The sequence below is a fragment of the Callospermophilus lateralis genome, chromosome 1 (assembly GCF_048772815.1).
Source record: "Callospermophilus lateralis isolate mCalLat2 chromosome 1, mCalLat2.hap1, whole genome shotgun sequence".
Lineage (NCBI taxonomy): Eukaryota > Metazoa > Chordata > Mammalia > Rodentia > Sciuridae > Callospermophilus > Callospermophilus lateralis.
The window spans coordinates 41,955,281-41,962,458 of NC_135305.1; the positions used below are offsets into that span (position 1 = coordinate 41,955,281).

Consider the following 7,178-nt stretch of genomic DNA (forward strand, 5'->3'; position numbering starts at 1 on the left):
TCACCTTGTGAGTATAGGCTTCATTTGCTATTTTTCAAATTCTTATTGCTCAATTTAAACTTACATGTTAGCATTCCATTTTTAGATCCTATTGCAGAACACAGGGGACTAGAACAATTCCAAAATTCCATGGTTTCCTTTAGGATGCATCTAGAAAGACTTACCAGTTTTGCAAAAGTAGGACTGAAACTATTTCCCATATATGGTGGAGTGGAAAAATACTTGGAATCAATGTAGTATTTTGCACAACCTCATGCTTACTTACTAAGCAAGTGCTCTACCACCTAGCTAACCCCTTAGCCCAATTGTGGGCATTTGGATAAAATTGCTTATGGCAAACTACCCATCATGAGAAAAGACTTAAGAAAAAATCCACATTATCAGTTCAAGGTGATAGGTCCAGGGAAGAGAAAAGGAGCAAATTAGACTCAACGTTACGGTTGTTGATATTTATTGAGCATCAGCATTTTTGCAGCTTCTGATCAATTTTATATCACATGTTGGGGTAAGAGCCAGCCTTATGGATGTTTCCATTACAGAGAAAATTAGCCAAATTTTCACTGTTTCTCTTATATGAATTCAAAAGTTATTCTTTTGATAAATAGTGTAGCTCTGTTAGTATGTCCATTCACTTGATCTGATAGAAGCAAAAGAAAGAGGAGCATAAAACCCTAATTTCTGGGACAGCATTTGTATTTAAGTACTCAAGTATCAATTGTGGTGTTTTCCTGGTGAATTGACTTTTGAATGCTTTTCCACATAGGTATCTTAAGCTTAAGTGGACAAAACCTCATGACTCTTGAGTGGTAATGATTCAAAATGGAACACACATGAGGGAGTTAAACACACACTCGTAATAAGCCTGCATGAGCCATCCATTACAAGGGCCTACTTCATTTTCTATGCCAGAGTCACAAAATAACTTCAAACTTTGTCCCAGAGAAGGAATCAAAAGTCCATCTCACACACATAAAAGGAATATCTCTATGGATTTAAACCAAGACCTGATTATTCAGGAGCAGCTTATTTGGCTCTTGGCTAAGTCAAAGTTTGCTACTTCTGGGCATGTTTGACTATAGGGAACTCGCCCTCATTTTCATCCCTCTGCCTGTTCTGAAGGATGTGAAAAACACACAACTTCATTTTTACTCATGTGGGTTTGAATGGGCTCTTATTTTACTCATTTTCTTTAAAGTGAAGAAAAAAATAAGAATGCTTTTGCATGTGCAGGGATTTGGGGATTTCTTCTCTTTTCCATTTTATTTCCCCTTGACAGAATGTCTAGTCTTTAGGCATTTGTAAGGTCTCTGCTTCATTCTTTCAAACCAGTCCCTGATGGTTGGGTGGGGAGGTGGGGGGACACAGAAAATAGGAATAAATTCTTATCCACAGGACGACTTAGAATCTCAGGGGCTACAGGTCACTACCCTAGGTGGAAATGTTCAGGTAAAAGTGCTTCAGCAGAGCTTATGTAGTCATGAAATAACAACATCCAAGGGCATCCTTGCATTCACTGTTGTTCCCAACCAACTCCTTGATCTATCTTACATACATCACTTAAGAGTTCACTTTATTTTTTAGCTCATTGTATCTGATCCTCATCTGATCAATTTATCATGTAAGTTTTTAATTTTGGTACCAAATTAGACTGTTTTTTGAGGGGGCAAACAGTATACAAAAAAAGGGATGTGTTTATCCTGCTCAAGGTCTGCATCATGTTATTCCAGTCACTCTCTTTAAAAGGAACAGAAGGAGAAGACTCCAGTGCTGTGCAGCTCAGTAGAAGCAAACAGGAATAGCTGCAGAACACTCTCTACAAAGTGTGACATATGTGCACCAGTAGGAAAGGCCAGTGAAAACACCACAACTCAGGACTGAATTCATGCAAAAAGAGTGAATTTTAACTTAATCAGTTCAATTCACATTAAGATAATATCCTAAAAGGAAGGGTCATGCTTTTCATTGCTAGACTTTTTTTTACATTAGTACATGTTTGGCATTTTATTTTTAATGTCAAAGAACATAGCTGACAGTTTGAATCAGAGTCAATGTATTTCAGCAAGTATTATAAATTGATACCTGGTGTATATTTCTGTTGTTTTGATAATCCATGGCTGAGCTGATTTCCCCACACTCTACTCCTATAACTTCTAAGTGTCATTTGAGAACAGAGGGATTTTATTTTCTCATGATCTTATGCAGTTGAAGAAAAAATTCTTTGAGGTGTTTTTTTGGAGAGATTTCCATTTGGCTGTCCATGCAATGTCTAAATAAATAGTGAAAAGTTGAAAAGTTCAGTCACTGGCTTTCAATGAATTTAACTCAAAATGATATATAAGCTTGCTTAATCTGTCACCTTAGTCAAAAACGTGTGCACAAGTGAGCTTGTGTACTAGTGTAGACTGTGTGAAGGGATATCACAGATACTTCAGAGCCATGGAGGAGACAACACATGAAAGGATTCTATCTGAAATTATTTACCAGAGGCTCTGAAGCAAGGTTTTTATAATCTTTAATTTTCAACAAATATTCCAAGTTTGGGCTGGGGATGTGGCTCAAGCTGTAGCGCGCTCGCCTGGCATGTGTGCGGCCCGGGTTCCATCCTCAGCACCACATACAAAGATGTTGTGTCTGCTGAAAACTAAAAAATAAATATTAGAAATTCTCTCTCTCTCTCTCTCTCTCTCTTTAAAAAAAAATATTCCAAGTTTAAAACTAGCAGAATATGGTTATCAATCAAATTTCATTCTCACATGTAATAAAGTATTTGCACATAGTAAATCATTTACTGGAAATTAAACCTTATCTGATTTGCATTATAGTGAAAATTTTTAACATGTCATGTCATAGCTACAGAAATGTATGCACAGGCAAAACATAAGTGCCTTTTATGTAGACAAAAAGTAAGAAAATATTTTTTTCACCAAGTATAGGTATGGATGCATTAAGCATTATTCTTTTTAACAGAAGATCAAAAATTAGATTTTCCATGGCTAATGACTTGAGGGAGGAATCATTAAGCGTTTACTATTTACTACTCCTGAAATGTTTTCTGGTTTTCTGTGACTCTTCTGATTTTCTGGGACCATTTTTTTTTTTTTTTTAATGCACTGAAACTGTGATTCAGTAATTTTGCAAAGGCTTGGTGATTCCTGGATCCAGTTCACTTTCTGAAATTCAACAAAGAGAATCAAGCTAAGAAATCTCAATAATGGAACATTAGACATATTGTGACGTCTTTGATTATACGAATCTAAGCATGTAGTCATAAATGAGGATGATACTGAATCCTGCTCCCAAAATCCACCAAAGTATTTCTTTTGTCTGGTGTTTGTTTCTTTCTTGAGGAGAAGTTTCTAACCACAGCATCATAATCCATGTACTCCCTGCTAACCCCTTTTCAATAAAACTGTGTCCAGCTCATGAGAAACAATGTGAAATTGAATAAAAATTTCCTCAAATTCTTCATACTTGTTCTTAGGTTTTCAGTTGGGATTCTTTGAAAATTACAACCTACCAGAGGGTGCAGGTGATTAGGTTCCAAAGCATACTGTAGAAACAGTACATCTTCTCAAGTGACAGTGTACAAACTGTACATCTTATTTGGTGATTCAGCTATATGGTGAGACTGTAAGACAGGGTCCCATCAGGGATATGGAGTTGTTAAAATTCCTTTGCAGAACATTGGAAGTTTGTATGTTCTGGCTCACTTTGCCAATTTCATTTTTATTTTGTTTGGTTTCATATTTAGAGTGTTTATACTTAATTAAGAGCTTAGGTACTCACAGATAGCAAATTTAATATTGATATTTAGAAAATGTTTTCTGTAAAAGATACTTGATATGTGTCTTGAGGAATTTCTCACTTGCTACTTTCATAGACTCTAATCGCCATGGTGCTTCCATTCTCTCTTTGTTCTCTGATTTCTTCACACTTTTTTTCTATCCTATGTTATATCTCATCTTTAGTTCACAACCCATGATCTTCTCATAGATAGAAGATAAAAGAATCGTGTTTTGCTGTCCCACTCTGCTTAATGACTTTAAGTCTTCTCATACATTTTCAAATTGGTCCTCCAAACTAATTTCCTTTTAGGATCTTAAAATATGAATTGGCAACCTGTTAATAAAACAAATAGTAAATTCGTTTGGAAATTTTGGTTTTCATCTAAAACTTTTTATGGTTCTTAGAAGTTATACAGTTGAAAATCATACAATTTTCAGGATATTGTAAGTATCACAGTTTAAATTATCTTAAATAAATTTAGATTTATAATAAAATAATTTATATTTAAAGTAAATTAAGGGGAAAAATCTGTTCCATGATTTAAAAAAGAAAACAGTGAGGAAACTGACAAAAAAATAAACAAAATCCACTTTTCAGAATACTGGAAACTGATCAAAGACATATAAGAATCCAAGAAGAATTAGCTCATAAAAAATACTGAATATAGATAAGAACTGTGAATTTGCGGCATTTTAACTTGCCCTGTTACCATTTCCTTTTCCTCAGACTCTTGGCAATGTAGAAAATTATGGCAGCTGTGAAAATCAGCAATCAAACAGCCGCTAGAAGGCATAGATTGATTTAGATGCCCCAAAATCCCAGTCCTAGAGAAATATCATGACTTATAAATTCCTTGAAAATTTCCGTTCTCAATTTTTACCTTGATTTGATCTATCTCAGTGCTTGCTAAGTGGGAATAACTTCATTCCTACATAATTTGCTGAAAGTAATTGGTAGCAATTATTTAACAGCAACATAGCCTGAGATGGAGATAGTAGTAAGTGCTAATAAGAGATTGACATAAAAAAATCTTAAATAAAAAAATATGGAAAATGATGTATTTATAAGTGATTCTTAAAAATTCTGACATATTCTTTGAAAACTGGAATTCCAAGTACATATGCAAAGCTGTGCACTTCCCAAGAAAGAGCTAGTAATATCCTACTCCGTAAGCAGGAAGTGAAGGCTAAGGCAGAGTTATAGATTATCTCTTGGAAGCATGCCTTAAAATACACAAAAAGCCAACTGGTAAAGGCTAAGACTTGTGGACTTAAGATTTATAAATCATATATATTTTTTAATTTTTCTTTTAAGCAGTGCTGGGAATTGAACCCATGGCCTCACACTTTCTAGACAAGTCCAAGTGAGCTTTACCCATGATCTCAATACATTACTATATTTAAAAACAAAAATTCCAACATGATCAAATGTTTAAATATTTTAAAAAGACTTATAAGATAATTTCTGTTCATTCATTAGCTGACCATTAAGCTTAATTCAGTGTCTTCACAACACAAACAAATACAGACTACAAATTTAGTCCAAAAAAGTCTCTAAACAATAACAATAATAAACCAAGGAGGCTAAACCCAATTCAATGAGAAAAGAATAGTCTTTTTTTTTATTATTAAGAATAGTCTTCTTAACAAGGGGTGTTAGATAGCCCCATGCAAAAGAATGAAATTGTGTCCTTAATTCACACAATATATAAACTCTAAATATGTCAGAGATGTAAATATATTAATGATATTTTATCAAAATTAGGCATTTCATGCTTTAGAGCATACAATTAAGAAAATGAAAGGACAACTGTAGAATGTAGAAAAAATTTATAAATAATATATTGAGGAAAGAATTTATATGCACAAAACAACTATAATTTGATAGCAATAAACAACATATATGTGCCTTTGGAAGTACATAGACTAAGAATAATATAGAGAAGATCAGCATAGCACTGTCCAAGAATGACAAGCAAATTTTTGAAGCCTTCCACATTTTAAGTCAACTTAACCAAGAAAGTGAAACATCTGCACATTGGCATCCATAATATATTAATGAATTAAAGAAGACACAATAAGTGGAAAGATATTTAATGTTAATAAATTGGAAGAAATAATACTATTAAAATCTTGAACCAGTAGAAAGCAAACAATAGAGTCAATGTAACTCATACCAAAGTTCTAAAGTCATTTTTCACAGAAATAGAAAGATCAATCCTATAATTCAAATAGGACCACAAATGACCATGAATAGAGAAGACAATCTTAAACGAAAAGAACCAAAATAGAGTGACCACATTGCTTGATTTAAATTTTCTTACAAAGCTATCATAATCAAAACAGCATGAACCTGTCATAAAGACAGATCTATGGACAAATGAAGACAAAATTAACTCATGCATTTATGGCCAATTGATTTTTGACAAAGTTACTGGTGGCACACAATGTGAAAAAGTCTCTTTAGTGGGTAATGTTTGGAATATTGAATATCCACTTACATAACAATGCAAATTACCCCTTATCTCACACCATATACAAAAATCAAGTCAAAATGGACAAATAAAAATGTAGTGTTTATATGTGTGTGTGCATGTACATGCAATGGAATACTGTTCAGTTTAAAGAAAGAAATCCTGTCATTTGTGTCAATGCAGATAAACCTGGAGCACATTATGCCAAGTAAAATAAGCCAGACAGATTAAAACATAATTCAAAAATCAACACAAGGCATGAAACTATAAAACTAACAGAAGAAAAGACAGGAAAATGTCTCCATGACATTGACCTGAGCAATGTTTTTTTTTAATTGTCCCCAAAGTTACAGACTACAAAAAACTAAAATAGACAAATGGTACTACATCAAAGTGATAAGTTTCTACAAAACAAGGGAAACAATTGAGAGCAAAGCAGCAATGATGGAATGGGGGGAAAAACATTTGCAATGTATACATCAGACAAGGGGTTAATATCAAAGATATAAATAAGCAACTCAAACAACTCAACAGTAAGAAAACAACCTGATTTAAAAGTTTGCAAAAACACTGAAAAGCTATATCTCAAAAGAAGACATGTAAATGTCAACCTTCTCTCTGATATGTGGATGCTAACATGCAACAAGGGGTGGGTGGGGAAGAATAGAAGTTCAGTAGATTAGACAAACAGGAATGAATGGAGGAGAGGATGGAAAAAAATAGGAAACACAGTGGAATGATTCTGACATAACTTTCCTATGTACATATATAAATACATCATAGTGAATCTCTACACCATGTACAACCGTGAGACTGGGAATAAAATGCACAGCATATTTTTATAAATAAGTCAGATTATACTGTACTGTCATGTATAACTAAAAAGAAGAACAATAAAAAAGAAGACATACAAGTGGCC

At 33.7% G+C, this 7,178-nt stretch overlaps 1 pseudogene; it reads left to right on the forward strand.

Moving 5' to 3' along the window:
* Positions 1-5,690: 5,690 nt before the first annotated feature.
* On the forward strand, positions 5,691-5,788 carry LOC143384054 (U6 spliceosomal RNA; annotated as a pseudogene).
* The last annotated feature ends 1,390 nt before the right edge of the window (positions 5,789-7,178 follow it).